The sequence below is a fragment of the Venturia canescens genome, chromosome 9, assembly GCF_019457755.1.
Source record: "Venturia canescens isolate UGA chromosome 9, ASM1945775v1, whole genome shotgun sequence".
NCBI lineage: Eukaryota > Metazoa > Arthropoda > Insecta > Hymenoptera > Ichneumonidae > Venturia > Venturia canescens.
The window spans coordinates 8788304-8805680 of NC_057429.1; the positions used below are offsets into that span (position 1 = coordinate 8788304).

A 17377-nucleotide genomic window follows, 5' to 3' on the forward strand; every position below is an offset into this window, starting at 1 on the left:
CAAAAACATTGATTTGGAAGGTAAAACATGCAATAGAACCATTGCCACGCATGAAATAGAGTCGGGCACGGTCGAGTGCCCGCAACGGTAATGGCAACAATCCTTCGCTTTATAACCCATTGATATACGCATGTGCCACTAGGATCACAAGTCATCGGTGTATACACGGATATTTCAACGACCGATAAAATATGCCTCGAAAATTAATTCTGACGTATAGGTGGAAGCAATTGCCTGTAATCAGCCGCTAACCGTAGCTCCATTAGCAGATGTCAGGATATTCGAGATCGTGACAGTTACTGATGTGGCCAATGAATTGCGGGACGAAATTTATTTTGCTCGACATGGGTTTGGTAAAAAGTCGATCATTCAGCTCTCCAACTGAAAGGTTAGGTATTTTGGGAATGACTAAAAAAAGTAAACTCGCAGTGAAAAACGTTCGGCTGAATGAATCGTAATTCATTCGGTAATTCAATAATTTATGCATGATTCCAGGCGGGTGTTTACTTTGATGGGCTTGTTGTTTTATTTGGAGGGCTCGTACACGCAATTTCATTTGCGCTCGTTCGTCGTTTCCCTCGAATATTTTTGTGCAGTTACACCCAGTGCTCAAATTTCCACTGTTTTCAATTAAATTTAGTAGCCCTTGTTAGAAATTAACGAATCAGTGGATACGCCTCGATATATGCATCTGTTGGCAAATATGACGATACGTGATATGCCTGCCTCCCACGGGAAGTCGCTCGTTTTTATCGATTTATATCCCCATTCCCTCTATTCTTTATTTCACGTGCGTGCCTGAGGTCGAAGTAAACAATGATCGTATTCGATGAATTCAACAATGTTTCATTTTGCAAATTAGAATCATCGACAGCGTTTTACCCATCATTCTATGATGAGCGATGGACAATTATTCTCAATGTGGAGCCAACCTTTCCGATTCGAAATGGTATTCGAACGGATTCCGTTCGACTTTGGCGCGAGTCACAACCTCATTCCGTACGTAATTAAACCGTCATCGGTTTTTTGAGGAAGTGAAAATAATTGATTGATTGATTAATTAATGTTGCTTCTTCTTCATCGGGTTTCGTGATGTGATATTGATCTGAATATTTCATCCAATCACAGTAGCGAACAGCATTATTGAATCAATTATGGAAAGGTGGAGACGCTCGTTAAACGAATCGGTGATTGAGCTGACGAGACTAAAACTCGCTTCGGTTATCAGCCAATTTAACAGCAGGCAGAAAAAGAAATCAACATTCAATCGCATATTGTTCTCGGTGGGCTTCACAACGTTTCTCTCTTCCAGCATTGGCACATGACGAGCTAATCAATTGGCCCAAATTATCCGTCGTTTTGAATGTTCTTCACTCAAAATCAAATGGTAAAATTCAAGCACGATAGCAATCGTTTATTACTATAAAACGGATATTTATGACTGAACATTTGACGAATATCAACCAATATATTTGTGTTCGAACACTTTCGTTTTACCACGGTTCACCACCGAACGAATGAAAATGGCACTTTTCCTTTTGATTATTGCCCCGATTTCCAGCTCCGTCATCGCATTTTGAAAAAAAATGTTTCGCATCATCATTCTTCGAAGGGAATTTCACCGTTGAATATTTCAGATTTATCTTTCATTTTTATTTCCACCGGTCGTTGTGTTATTTCCGGCATGCAATATTCTTCCGTCATTTTCCTTCTGAGTCCTTCTGGTTATTCCTTCTGAGGGAACAAATTTATCGACGGTCCGAAAATGTAGGAAAATCTTACCTTTTGCTTTTTTGATTGGTAGATGAGTTTCGTATATTTGCTAAGGAACAAAAATCTGCTGCCGTTCTATATATTTTCTCCATCGATGCACAGTAAATAGCAGTTTTTCAATAGAAAGTGCGGGAGCTTCTGCGTGCAAGTTTCTCACCTTGAAGTATTTTCCACTCTCTTCAATGTGTGCGAAACGTACACAAAGCTCCCCGATATTGTTTTTTAAATCAGGGTCTCTTCATCGATCGAAACGACTTGCGTCAATGCATCGGTGAAAATCAGAGTTTTGTTATGCAGATCGATTATAAACTTACGAGAAAGAAGAGCCGGTTATAAATTGAGTCTATCGTTGGCACCGAATGAAATTTTGGTAAAGAATATCGTAGAATGTCGGAGAGTTATTGGAAATAAGAACGACGATCTTGAGACGTTTTTATTCAAGTTTTCAAGAAGAATTGAAAATTCAGATCCATTGTGTCTCACCATTTCAGTTTAATTAACATCTCGATGACTGAAAAGTTTTTGCATCCAATCCCTTAATTTCTGCATGATTAACTGATTACTGTTTTTTTCAATGTTTTCATCAATGTGGCTCGATCCAAGGCACTTTTAGATGAACGCAAATATTATAAAACTCGTAACGTGGTGAATCGAGAGATTTGAAATTCCTCCCATAGCTCCTCGATTGAATAACAAATATTTCGTGGGTAATAATCGAGCGATGGGATACCTCAACCGCAATCTCTCGACCACGTCGAGTGCACCGTTATTATAAGCAATCAATCTTCGACCGGAGAGTATAGAGAAAAAGAAAAGAAAATAAACGGGATCGTAGATAAAATACGAGGATTATAGAGCCGCTCGATCGCCTACGTAAATCGCGAGCTATTTTCTTGCTCAACCTCCATACGAGATTTCATTAATATGTCATATCATGTAATAGTCGCTTTATCGATTGATTCACGACCTTCGACAGCTGGTTGCAATTAATGGATCGCAGCATCACGCTACAATGTTTCCCGCGAGCATATGCCACGAATAAATTGATTTTGATGAGATGAGTTTTGATTCGAGCATCAATTTACAATAATTTCTTGTAAATTTAAGCATCCCGATCGCAGAATTAATGGACTGGTGAGAGATTTATATTATTTCCGTGCGATATAACTTTTCCATTCGATTAAGCACTCGGATTCGATTGCCGCGAAAGAAGACTATTTTTAATGAAGTTTCAATTTTCCGATTAATGTCAGGAAATAAAATTAAAACTTGATTCTGGGTCTTTGTTACCATGGAATGTTCAAAATAGTTCGGTCGATCTTGATTTGAGATCGACATTTTTATTTTATCACCTCGTGATTAATCGTTGCTTACGGATACTTGTTTTCAATACTAGTGAATTTTATTGCCAAAATCGCGCGCATAGTTTGGGCAACCAAACTGTTTAGTGGATAGTTTGATTGAATCTCATGCTTCGTAAATCCTCTAACGATTCTATTCGAGACTCATATTACATTAATCATTGTTGCAACTCATGGGAGTTTGGCCTACTCTATCAATTCCCATTGGAATTTGAATTTCGTTACAACCATTGCAGCGATGCTCTTCAAATTCTGTAGTTCTGTTCAAGCTTTGTAAATCGATTTCTAGATAATTAAAGCTTCGATTGAAATGTACGATTACTTCGAATCAGAAATCAATGAAACACCATTCGATTATAGCAATGAGCTCAGTTTCAACGTTTTTTTTTTCAAAACTACCAATAAATAAATAACAGTATCCTAGGACAAAAAATCCTGGGATACAATCCATGTTTTTTATTATAAATTATTATTTTTGTTTGTATTACTCATGCTGTCAATCCTTTTCTATTCAAATTTGTCATGCTATTGAAAAGCTTCAAGATGATGGCATTAAACTTTTCGGTAAATCTACATTTTGTTGATCAACAAAAATAATAGATAAATCTGAGAGACAAAATGTCTGAGAGAAAATATGAGAAAGAAAATGTAAAAGAAAGTTTTTTTCATTTTAAAACGATAATAATTCTTCAATTCTTGACTTTTCTCAATATAACTGATTATTTTACGTTCCTTGAACGTCGTTTAGTTCATCCAAAGATGAAACCGCGGGATGGAAATAAATCAGAAACAAGAATAAGTTACAAATCCCTGCTGAGTAATTTACAAATAGAGCGATTCATTTCTCGGATAACATTAGGCAATAAGAGAGCCTGAAATCTCGTGATCACGTACACCTGCCAAGATCTCGCTTTGTGGGAGGACCGTTTGCCCAGGAGGGAATTGCTGGATGGATTTTCTCTCTCTCTCTCTCTCTCTCTCTGCTATTGTTTAAAACGTTTCACGCATTCGGCTTCGGTCAGTTTGGGGCTCGTTCATCCGTTCCAACGAAATTTATGCTAGCTGAGCGTTTCTGTCTGTTGCCAAGATATGCAAGAACCGAATCCATATGTTCTCTCGACAATTGTAGCTGTGAATATACACAAGGCATTTCCGAGGAAAGCGAAACGCTGACCGTTCTTCATTGTTATACATCTTCATGTGATTTTCCGTGAATGAAAATCGTATATCTCTGCTATTTTTGGTTTTCGATGTTTCGGCATGTACACGCGTGAAATTCGTCAATTTGAATCTCGAAAACTTCTAAATTTTCACTCGTACATTCGTAACCAACGATCTGCATTTTTTCGGCACGTGTGAGTAGAATTACGAAAACTTTCAGCACCGGTGCAGCAGGTTTTTAGGAGTTTTTTCAACTTCGAAAGTTGAATTCAAAGGTTTTAATGATTCTCAACTTTGATTTGAATTGTTTAACATATTTTTTTCATGAAATGCTTCTTATCGATGTAAAGTGTGCACGATATACATGAGGGTATACGCCCATATATACATCGACCGGAAGCTTTAAGACTTAGATAAACCTCGCTTCCAAGTTCGAGTGGTTTACAATACGGAGCCCTCCCTGTTCACGCTGAATAAATAAAGAGCCGAAGTAGCGTGAGCTGCTTACGGGAACTGAACGATTGCCTAGTTCACCAAATAAATTCAGCGCGAAGTGTTAAAAAAAATTGTATTTATCAAGTAGATAAAAGGAACGGAAGTAAAGTCAGAACCCGGCTGAATTCACGCTGGCAAGATGTTGTAGTTCAACGTTTGGGAACTGTTGGGATCAACAAAAATCAACTGCTAGCCTTAAGGAGGGTGGCTACCGACGATACAATGTTGCCATGCTAAACCATGTTAAATACATTAAAAATTTCAAAATGATAAGAATTTAATAAAATTTGGTGAACATATTCTTTAGGGCCAAATTTGACAAGACAAATTTTGTAAGATTTTTCTTCTGTACAGTTATCGAGTAATTGATCACTAAAGTTCACGCGTATAAGCATAGCGTTTCCTTATACATTCCGGACATAAGAAATCTGCTTTAATGCGTAATTACTCGATAACTAAGCAGAAGAAAATTTTGAAAAAAAATGGTGTCTTTGCACTTGATGTTGAAGAACATTATCACCAAATTTGATCAATTTCTTATCATTTTGACGAGTGTAGCCACCCTCCTTAATGTATGAATGAGTTGGCAATTCATTTCATCACAATATTGTAATTTTATTAAATAAAGCAGCTCGCACTCACACGCCCAAGCTTGATAATAAGGCTTATATGGGATTCAAAAAACTTTTTCTCCTCCTGGGAAATTTGTTCTCTCCTTGTATAAAAGTAACTTTCGTCGGAGTACAGAATTTTACGCTCGAGGTTCATGCACACACGATATAGTCAGCTTTGTCCTAACTTTTTTCTACGCGCAGCCAAATTTCAGTGAATTTACAACAGGCGACTGCAGCCGAGAGCACTTCAGATTGAAATTCTTGTAGCTGAACCAGAAATAACATATTTATGAAGAGAAATTAGAATATTTTGCGACGATTTTATGTACCGCCTTTGTTTGGAGTTTGGTGAGTTCAGAAGCATGGCAATGAGGATGCTTTTGACATACGAAAACTCTTGATAATAAATCAGTTACAAGATCAGTCAGATATAATTGGTCAAATATAGATGCAGAATTACTGGAAGAGAAGAAAGATACTCGCACACAAAAAAAAATGAAAACATGCACAGAAGATTGTTTGGAAATCCAGTTACAAAGTAGATTATTAATGCTGCAGATCTAAACTTAAAGTCACTTCAGTAGCGGTATGTGAGTCGAAATAGATCAACAAAGTTCCCAATTGGATAATACGGCAAATTATTCGATTAAAGCCGAATGAAGAAATTCATGTAATGCTTGCGGGTAATATAAAATTAGCGACTCTGCTTCTACTGTTCGACGCGAGCATATTTCCGGATACCGGGTTGTTGATTCATCTCTAGCGTTTAGGATGATGAACTTTTAATTTTTTTGGGCGCAATAGCTTTTTGTAAGGCATAATTACTCGAGATAATAAATGGGAAAATGAGTGAGAAGTTGAGAAAACCTTGTGCACTATTAATAATGTAACCCGGTAGTGCGGGAAAAGCGGATGTTGGTGTGAAGGAAATAAAAGAGAAGAGAAAGCGAGAAAGAGGAGAATGAGGAGCTCTTAACGTGGAAATTTAATTGGCGCACTACCAAGGGAGCTCGGAATTGTTTCTCATGCCGCAATTATATTGATTGAGATAACTTTCCGGTTGGCGGCGGGAAGAGGAGGGGTTGCGAGAAACGATAGAACGCGCTCAGGTGAGCTCGGTGCACAGAGTGCAACACCCGAGACCTTTCGACCTTCCTGCATTTTCTCCACTGCCTCCTGTATAAACTTGATACTGCACGTATTCATATGTCTATGTATACCTGTGCACCTATACGTGAGTACATACATCGTCGAAAAGCCAGAGAGCCAACTTCCCTTCTTGTTCCACCTCTGGCCCGGAAGTACCAGAGACTCGAATGCGGATTATGCGGGATGCCCTCTCGTGGTGTACCAACGGACTGCAGCCCGCTTATCTCTCTCTATCTCATTCACTTTCCCTCTTTCTTTATCTATCTCGACGAGAATTCAACGGCAACGTGTACCGAGCACACTTTACCCCGTATATGCGCTCCGGAATGCATTAATAAGAGGTACCCGGGCTGTGGACATCGTGAGAAATGAGACTGGTATACATATTATAATACTCTGGGACACGGGAGCACGTAGCGATGCTGGATATACTTTTTAACTTGACTGCGTCCATCGTGGACCATAGGAGCGACGGACATGAATTGTAGAGCGGCGAAAAATTGGAAACGTCTGTGGGATCTTCCCAAACATGATTTTTGATCCTTCGATTAAAAAAAAAGAGGTTCGGGAGCAAGTTTCTCGGTTCGATGATAAGCCGCTATCGCTTGTCGATAGTGCGTGGATAATAATGAAAAAGTTTGGAGTTTTTCGCGAGAATTTACATATTTTCGAGAAGTCTTTGAAGCAAAAGATGAGAAACAGTGGCACAATGTAGAGAACGCCATGCTGGAAAATAGTAATCGTGGCCATTTTGAGAATGGTTGAGGGTGAAACCTTCGGTTTCACGCTCCGATTGCCTTGACGAAATCTCCTGGGGCCTCGAAGCATCCCTTGGAAACTACCCCCAATCCTGTGTATACAGCACGCCGACTCGATAACTGTAGGGCGCTGTATATGTCTATGAAGTAACAAGAATATTTGGTTTCGGAGGGAATGAGTACGGATAGCGAGAGGCCTGACGCAGAGGCTTTATAATTGTATAAATATTGGGTTATCACGTCAGCGTTCAGGCCAGCGAACAAGAAGCTTTAGATTTAATTCGTCTTGTGGGGGTGGCCGAGAGGCGAGCCAGGCTTCGATGGGGAGAGGCCTGTAAACGGAGAAATTATTCAGTTATGAGAATCAGTGACCGGCTGGATGACTCGGGGTGACCTCTGGCGAAGCAACGCTAACGGCCACGAAGCTTCGTGTTTTTGGTCTTTTTTACTTGATCGAGGTTGAGTCAGTGTTCGTAACTACTGAATGTTAATCTCAGGCAGAAGCATTGAGGCTGTAATTTTCTCTTGTAAAAGTACTCGATACCAGAAGGAACTTGAATTAACCGGCGTCGATTTCGAATTGTCTCTCCACCGCAATGTTCGCCGGACTCAACGAGGGAGAAATTTCCTGTGCGCACCGTTCCCGTTGATTCGTATCGGGCGTTTTTTTTTAAATTCATCCTTCATTGGCTCTGCCGTTTCGTAGCAAAATCGAATTCCGTAGGAAACTAATTTCGCGAGTGCCTTTGTGAGAACGGCATTAACGCGGGCTCCCTCGTATAGGATGAGAACAACTCCGACTAGGAACTAGATACAACGCCCGGAAGAAGCCTCAACACGTGCGGGCTGCGAGTATGTTGGATAAGGAGAATCGAGCCAGGTTTCTACTCGTATATATAGTGCGGGGGATGCGAAACAAGCATCGAGGGGGAGGAAGAGCGGGAGGCCTAGATGTTGCGATACTATTGAAATCCGACGGACCGAAAAGCAAATTATATGAACCCGGTGAAGCACAGTGTGGGCTCTTCTTATCCTGCACTCGCCGCTTCGGCAGGAGTACGAGTCACAGACGCCTTTGATGTTTTACCAGGCGCCTGATGCGTGGACGGATCAGAGTCTTCCAATTGGTTAGCGCACGTTGCGCTGCTCCTCTTTCATCTTTCATCTTTATCAGTGCTTTCGCTTCTCTCATTTTCCCGCAGGAGCCCATTTTTTTCGCGTAATATCCTTGCGAAGATGCTCGGTCGAGCGATCGCGTTTTGCCTCGTCGTTTCTCGATCGTGGATGCGCACTTCCGGGACCACTCCCAAGAACCTTCGTTATCAAGGGAGTTTTCAGGGAGGGTACGGAGCATATCAGCTTCATGTCCGTCGTCCTTACATCACAATTCCATTTACATCGACGAATGCGCTTTCGAATAGAAATTAATCGTTCCATCAAAGTTCCGCTGCTCCGGATGGAGAGCGAGTGAATCGATGAAAAGCAGATGGAGAAACAACCGATTCATCTTTTCATCAATAAAGTACACCGAAGCGATGGAAATCGACGGTAAAATCACTCGACAATTCCAACGAAAAGTGACCTCGCGCGTCCACGAATGAAGTTAAGAAACTTTTTAGCAATCGGTTTTCCTGCAATAGAAGTACTGCAAGTGTTTGCGGCTGCCCTCTCGTGGGAGCTGTTCTCGAAGTTCTTCGAATTCGAAAGTCCCAAACTATACTTGAGGCACGAGTTTCGATCTGTTGAATCTGAGAAGTATTTACATTTATAAATCTATAACAAATTCGTCGGTATTCTGAGGCGTTTTCAACAATCCCACCGCACCGTTCACTGTTCCCTTAAATATTTCTGTCCTCGGGTTTCGTGCACGTTCGTCCGGACTTAACCAAAGCAACGACCACGCAGGGAAGGAAGAAAAAAACAAATAAATTGCTATTATACCAGCGCGGTGTTTCGACCATTCTGTTCGCTGGTCGGTGTACAGGCCAGTCGTTAATATTCCAGGGCGACTCGGATCGTGACTCACCCGTCGCGAACTATATATCCGCTCGCGATATTCCCTTTCTCTCCTCAGTGCGCATATCGGTGTATAGGCTCTTCCCCTGCAAAACGTACATTCTCGGTGTACTGTACACAGTATACTTTTGTGTGGAAATAGAGCTCACGGGGAGAAGGTTTTCTCTCCGTCCTCACAATCGCCTCGTTTCGGAGTCCCGGAGTCTCGCGCGATTTTCTATTTCTCTCGTGTGCATACAAGTTTCAGAGCGTATGTGATACACTCCCTAATGCCCCTGACGCCCGCAGGTCGCACCGTTTTTCTCCGCTGCTTTCACCCGCGTGGATACGTGCACACACACACGCGCGCGTGCGCACACACAAATATCTATTCGCAAAAGTGGAAACTTTTTCCCCCTCGTGGATGGAGCTCTGTGCCGTGAAAGTGGTGTGGAAGTTCCGCTAGCTTGGAACGTGAAACAGCCCCGCAGACCGACCCCGGCGGTCTTGACTGCCCCCTACATTTACCAGAGAAATAGAAACTTCAACGACTTTATCCAATTCACCCAATTACCAGCGCCGTTCACTCGTCAAATGATTTTCTTTCGGTCGAAGAAACGCGTCGGATCAAAGACGACTATTTTATAACTGCGCTTTCGAGGCGTCTTTCGATCAAGACCTACCACGGACTCGATTTAATGCTTGGCTCCAGGCAAAAGCCTGATGCTCAAAGAATGCTCAAGCCCGCGCAAGCCTTCACGTATATTTTAATGACGAATATCCATCCCTCTGATGATTATTCTTATGAAAAATGTAGCGATTTACGCGCGATTTTATAAGAATCTACGTTGCCTTAACTAACACCAATCTTACCTTTGTGGCATTGCAGATCTTCCCAGTCCCGTGAGTGTTTCTCTCGTACGTTGGATCCTGGTAAGCACTGGTGGTGAATTAAGGCAAGAGAAACTTGGTCTTCTTAGAAGCTGCGGCTACAGACAGGAGAGGTGTCTGCACTCTTGTGGCTTAGTTGTGCGAATTTGGAAAGGCGAAACAGAGGCGCCATTCAAGCCAACCATATATACTCCGGCACCTTCTTAGACCCTAACAGTTGTATCATCACCGAAGACCACACGGAAAAGGAGCCAGAAGCAGTTGTGAGCCATCGCATTCTGCCTGACACCCCCTCCGCTCATCACTGCACCCGGTTTCTCTTCATCGTACGTATTACCAGGTACGCAACTACGTATATAAATTTAGTATTCAACCATTGCACCTGTACGTGGCGATATAATAATCGTATACGGAGAGGCGGAAGGGTCGTTTCCACTTTGGACCACAGCGATGCTTTGTAGTTTGCGGAAAACCTATTTAGTCGTAGATCTCATGCAAATCTTGGAACCCTCAGGTGAAATTAAGGGTGGCCTGGAACCGAGGCCCAATAGTGCGTGAAATCAGACTCCTCCTATCCTGCGTCGATTTATTCTCATGATCACGCATTCTCGTTAGTGTAAATTCGACAACGGAATACCTTTTTCATGAATGATTAAATGGAAATTGACATTTCTGTACGCTTGGGGAGTGCAGTTCGTATGCAATGAAAAACTTACTTTGATCAAGCATGAAAATTGATGACGTAACAGCATCAGTAATTAATATCACCAGAAGGGGGAGGCTGGATTGTGTAATGACGAATGAAACTGATGAAGTAGTACGAAGTTACATAGTTGAACCACATTCATACGCAACATGTATCATGGCTTGAGTGATTTAGCGGTGACCACAGACTAACAATAGACACGTCGACACATCACAAAAGTTTTGGCCCCGCATATCGCGTGGAATGAAAACGGCAGGCGTTGAGGTTCGTTGAAGCTTCGCCTCTCTTTGCTCCATACTTTATAGTTCACCTGCCGCTGTGTCGTAACTCCCTGTTGTATTGCTCTTGGTGGCCATATGTCTCGACGTTTACTTCAAATCGAGGCTCTTCCAGATCCCTCAGCTCCGCTAGTATTATACATACTACTAGCGTTTCAAGGGGCCAACGGTATGGGGATTTTCACCAGTTATTTCCCCCTCACTCTGCTCTTCCATCTCTCTTCCTCTTGCGGCGGTGCTTTACCTCCGATGTGCACGCGCGCGCGACGCTGCAGAGGCTCTGCGGACGAGGCTTTATTGTCCGCTGGAGATCGCCTCGTGAATATTCAACGCTAGAGGACCACGGAGGCCATGGGGTATCGCAGGGTCGCCGACTCCAAAAGAGGAAGAGGATGCACGGGGCACTGAGACTTTTCTGGTCTCGTCTTCCCTGTTGCGAGTGGTGACCGAGAGCTCGTCTTGCCCTTCCTTCGTCTCTGCTTTTTTATACTTCTCCAGAAAACTCACAGGCATTACCGGAAACGTGCAAATACCCCGACGAATGTTTGTTGCTATATTTAGAAGAGGAGTTGATGTCAGAAGAGAAAAAAGTCAATGTGCTGCGTGCGTTCTCTCTCTCTATCTCAAGACCCTCCACCAATAGCAAGAGATTCGGGCCTTCGTCGGAGCGAAATTGTTCTCTGGGAGGAATCCAAAAGCCATTGAGACCCGCGGACAAACGAGCGTCCGACTCTGGCTTCTCCAGATATCGCTACCGCGACAACTCGAACGTAGGCCTGCGTTTATACGTGTTTGTATTTGAGCCAGTATCCGAGAAGGGTGCTGATAAGTAACGGGGCTGCTTTCGTGCTAAATATATTCGTACAAACGGTCTCGTGTCCTGCTCGTACAATGGAAATGACGAATGCCACAATCGCTACGTGTACGTTATACACTGTATTGTACTTACGTACGCGTGTCACTTGCTAAAATGGTAACGAGACACGCTCCGGATCGGCGACCACTAGTTTCGCGCTATTGGCGTTGAAATAACGAGTGGTGAACATGATACTGCTCATGTATGGAACATTCCAAGTTCGATCAGTCGTCGAATTAACATTTTTACTGAACGCTCGCGTTTGTTTGTTCTGTCAGCTTGCTCAATGGAAGTTGAACCCTTTCCTATAATATTTAGCTCCTCGAATACCTTCTTTTGTAATAAATTTCAATGGAAGATTAAATCTACTACGAAAATAAGAAGAACATCTGGTTTAATACACTTGGAAGTAAATTATGTGACAAGCTTGAGTTACTTCGTGTTAAACCGGGTAACAATCGAATGAATACTTGACACGGAATATTATATAGTATGTCTGTAAAAGCTCTGAACGTTTTATGTACTGAATATAGTGTTACACCTACTTGAAAACGACCCTTTTGACAGTTTAACTTCCAAGATTTCTCGCTTTTAGGGCCAACGCCTTGACGCCTTTCCGCATGAGGTATTCCATTTTCGTTCAAACTGAGACGAATCTTCTTATTCATTCAGATATTCCAATTTTTTTCGTATCTTTCACGGTGGATCAAATATTGCATGACGAATATTTCATTCAGCTGCAATGTCTCTCTTGTCTGTTAAACATTATTTTGTTCCCTATTTGAAACTTATTTTCCAAAATTCGTGTAATTGAAGTTTGGTTATTATTTATTGTTCAGTTCTGAACATTTTTTTGAACACATTTTTGATGTCCGTTACCTACTATGCGGTTGTTCTCAGGCGACATATTAGAAGGTGAATATGTGGCATCGAACGGTCTTCGAATTTTCTTCCGAAATTCTTGTCTCAACTGTTTTTACAGAATTTTTGTTTTTTATAATAATCGTCCCTACCGAAAGGGTGATTTCGAGCCTGCTCCATTTAAAAGATTCAGGTAACAATCGACAATTCACAAGCATCGATTAATTTTAACATGAAGTCGATTCCGTCGACTCACCATATAGAAGCTGTCGATGCCGAAGAGCCAAGAAAATAGAAAAACCTCAGAAATAAGTATGTTTTACGTACAAAAATGTTGCAAATGTTGCAAAGTCAACTCGCTGCGTTTCTTCGGCCTGTAATATTTCAAGTATCATGACTGCTACCTAAATTTCCACGGTTATATTGAGTGCGATACGATCTGGAGTTAAAAGCTAAGGGTTTTGTTGGGCAGTGGACGGACTCGTGTCGTGTGGGAGGTTGAACATGGGAGTGGAGGATAGAATGTGGAGCGAAGAAAGAGTGGGAGCACCTGCGGAATACGGGATAGAAGCACGTGCCAAGTGCACATGGGATAGAAAGTGTTCAAGTGAGGTTAGGACTGTCGGGTGTCTGGGAAAGCGAAGCGTCCTGAGTTCGCCCTCGGGGGGTTTATATTCGTTGTGGAGTACGCAGGGAAGGCCTGAAGAGCAAGTGAGAGCAAAGCCAACAGGCGGATAACGACTAATAAGCATATCGCGACACGCTATCGTGTCCACGTCGAAAGCACAAGAAACGTTGAGACGTGTGCCGAGACTTTTCGAGCTTGTTAGATTGATGAAGGAAGGGTAACTATTACCCACACTTATGGTAAGCTACATAGGTACGAAATTAGTGGTCTGAATGTATATTTAGGCATGTCAAGTGGAAGGAAAGCTCGAATGCGGGCTCATGAGTAGTTTAAAGTCACTGCTTCTGTGCTATATAGCGCAAGGTGGATCACCCGTCAACGTTCACAGTTACTCCCTCCCTCTTTTACCTCTCTCTTCCTCTTCCTTCTCTTTAGTGCTGCTATCTCGTGCCAAGCTTGCGTACACCTTGTAAAACGATATCCGAAGCAGTCCCCGCGAGGAAAACGGAAGAGCCACGTCGCTCGGGAACGCCCAAATGTTAATTAGCTACTTAATTAATGCCATTATCGTCGAAGCGTTAACGGAGGCCGAGAAGAGCATGAGGAAGCTCAGGTTCGTGTCACTGACTCATCTCCATCCGGAGTCAATGACGCTGTGCTGCCTCTACGTTAATCTCGCTATGTACATGTACGCGGAGCTTCTAACATTCTTTCTTTTCTTCTCCAATTCATCCCTGTCCCGTTTTTTCCTCCTTACTCCTTTTTCCTCCCGCATACTCTCTACGGACTTTATTAACCGTAGTATTTAGTAACTCGGCGAGCTTCTTTCGGCTCTCCTCGTCCCCTGACCTCTTTTCCCGAGTTCCCTTCACCGGGTTTCACATTTTTTTTTCTCTCTCTCTCTCTTTCTCTTCCTATTCCTCCAGAGCTTGGATGAAATTCGAGGATCAGAATAGAAGAGAAGACATAAACATTTATTAAGCAGGCTGCGAAGTACACAAGCAAGCTTTGTCCGCGGCTTTACGCTCTCGGGCGTCTTGTCATTTTTTACCCCGTGCTTTTCTCTCCTTTTTCATCCTCTTTTTTCTCACCTCCGAGCGAGATCCAGACGAAGCGTCTACCAAATTCCAACAAGTCTCTGTCCTCTTTTATTTTCCTCTTCTTTTTTGCCAAACATACATCTCCGGCGTTATTCTCTTTATTAAAATAACGAGTCGACGACGCGTTTCTTACGCAGCCAACTTTTCTGCACTGCAAACCCTCACCCCTCACCAATATATATATATATACACATATCGGCACGATGCCACCTCGAGCATCCCTTGTAACCCCTCCCCCTCCATCCTCGCTGAACCCTTCTCCATACAGTCACTAATTTATGTACTGCACCGACCATTAGGGCCATTACATTAATCATTTTTCCTTCTTCTCTTTCCTTTTCTTGTATCCCGCCGCTCTTGTGCATTCTCGATGTGCTTACTAACTGGAATGGAGGAACGTGTCGAGCGAATCTTTAACAGGTTTTCATCCCAACCTCCTTCTCCTCGCTACTTATTCTTCTCCTTCTTCTTTCCCAACTCCTCCCATGATGAAATGATTTTTTAACGACCTTGTAAAACACGGGTGCTCCCCACCTTCTCAGGACTTCAGATAATATACGATTATTTTTCACTTTATTTTCTTTCCGTTTCTTTCGTTACGAATAATTAATTCAACTTTTTTGCTTTATGAAAATTTTCAACCCTCTTCAGCCCCAAGATTCATTCCCCTTCCTCATTTGAACTCATCAATTTATATCTCTTAAAAATAATCGTGACTAATTACTATTTTTTTTTGCGTCAATATTAAAGTTGCGGCTATAATTTACAGATACGCTCCTTAAATTACCCCTCAATTCATAAGAATGTTCTATTCTTACCGTTGAACAATGCACACTCGAGAAGCGCGTTGGAACAATTTTGTTCCATTAATTTTGTCCCCTTCACAAAACAGAGCTACAGATTATCGAAATTGATCAAAACGAAATTAATTCCTCAGTTTCTAAATAGTCGAGTTGCCCAGTTCAATCGAATATCCATGTCCACATACTCACTTCAAAATCTCGAGTTTTTTTCTTGAAATTAATCTCTCAAAATTCCCCATCTAAAAAGTTGGTGAATAACGTCCGAAGTTGGTCACCAACGAGGGGCGTTGTTGTCACTTTATTCGCACTGTGATTCGTCGCTGGGGCTTTCAAATTCGGAGTCTTGCTGCCAGTTTCACAGTTATTGTTTACTATCAATTTGGCAGTGGTGTATACGCGAGTGGTTATAAGCTTTCCTTGGGCGCAGCAGCGCTAATAAACCCTTATACGCGCGCTTCAGCGGGCGCTAATATACCCTAGTAAACGATAAAAAGTACGCGAATTTAAGAGCAAACGACAGTGGAGAGAAACCGTGGAAACAGGATGGACAAAAAAAACTAGCCGGTGAATGGAGTTTGAACTGTGCGTCATTCCCTTTGATCGCTCTGATTCGGTGTCCGCTTGGATCTCTTTTCACTCTTCAGCCTGGATTTCTGACTATTTCTTCTCATTTTTTGATACCGTGTGTTCATTAGAGTCAACTAGAAGCTTCGTGCAAAGGATTCGATAGACATTCGGCGTGTATTGAGGAGCACGCTTTTCTAATCCGAGGACTTTTCAGGGGATTCACTTTTTTAGTATGAGATTCTCTCATCATTTTTTCGAATCTCTTCGACCATGATTGAAATTGAAATGAATAACTCGAATGCCTCACGCTCCCAAATTCCATTCTCGCATTTCGTTAACACAATATGAAAGTGTAATGGAGTGTGCAGAGGCAGCTTGCATATTCTTAATCCAAGTATATCTGTCACGTTTCTCGTGAAAGCTTCCCTGCTCGTATCAGCCGGTGCAAAGTATCTAGTATCTGTAGGATTTCCGGGACTTGAGCGAGTTTATCTGAACTTGCTGAATACAAACCGCATGTCGTCTCGGCTTGTCAGGATATGTGGAAAATTTAGTAATAATGCATTCATTGTATTCACAATGACTACCATCTTGATTCAGCCCGATTTCACTCTAAATCCAAGTGTGTTATTGCTAACACACATTAAGTGTGTTCTGTACTTAGCGCCATAAGGAAACTATAGATTTTTAACACACCATAAAACGTGTAAAAAGTGACCACAAGAAATCTACAATTTGCTTACGGCATTAAGTACAGAACACACTTTACGTGTGTTGGCAATAACACACTTGGATTTACAGTGTTGTGGCGCAACTCTATTGTGGAGTCATGAATTTGTTTTTGTCATTAGTTTATAGAATTCGAGAGCGGGCGGAGGCTTTTGGAAAACTGCAAAATGTTTGGTATCACAGTAGAAAGTATGAGAGTTGGAGCAAAGTGAAATTGCGATGGAACTTCGTGTACATGCAGCTCGTATATGTGTGCGACTGCGAGGCGAGCTTCTCGCTCGCCTCGGTGCATAGCTCACTGGAGAATCCTCGTGTTTGCAAGCCCATGGACCGCAGCGTTATCCACTTAGCGAGAAATTTCTTCTCTGCTAAATCCCCGAAAATTTGGGAAGTTCTTATTAACGAGCGATTTGATTATTCGGAGGGTGAAATGCTGGTCGAATTTTTGGAAAGTTTTAATGAAAAGTAGTGGTGAAATCTCGGATGTATTTTCGGTCAATCGAATGTATTTACGAATAATTGTGATAAATTGAAAATTAAGCATGCGCGATACGCGGACGAACGGGGCAAAGCTTTTTCACCTGATTAGGGCAGATACACGGTGCGAACATTTACAATTCCTGAGGTATACAATTAAAAATGTCTGCACGCA

The 17377-nt window shown here is 42.1% G+C and overlaps 1 protein-coding gene across 2 annotated transcripts in view; it reads left to right on the forward strand.

Moving 5' to 3' along the window:
* The window catches only part of LOC122416061 (connectin-like), a 182205-nt gene that overhangs the window by 60982 nt on the left and 103846 nt on the right, over positions 1 to 17377 (forward strand). Inside the window, exons 1-2 of one of the 2 annotated variants that reach the window (XM_043428733.1) lie at positions 9528 to 9577; positions 10196 to 10537. The gene's annotated coding sequence lies outside the window, so the exon portion shown is untranslated. Of the gene's footprint in view, positions 1 to 9527; positions 9578 to 10195; positions 10538 to 17377 lie in introns of those variants that run through there. The other variant, XM_043428732.1, reaches the window with a different exon arrangement.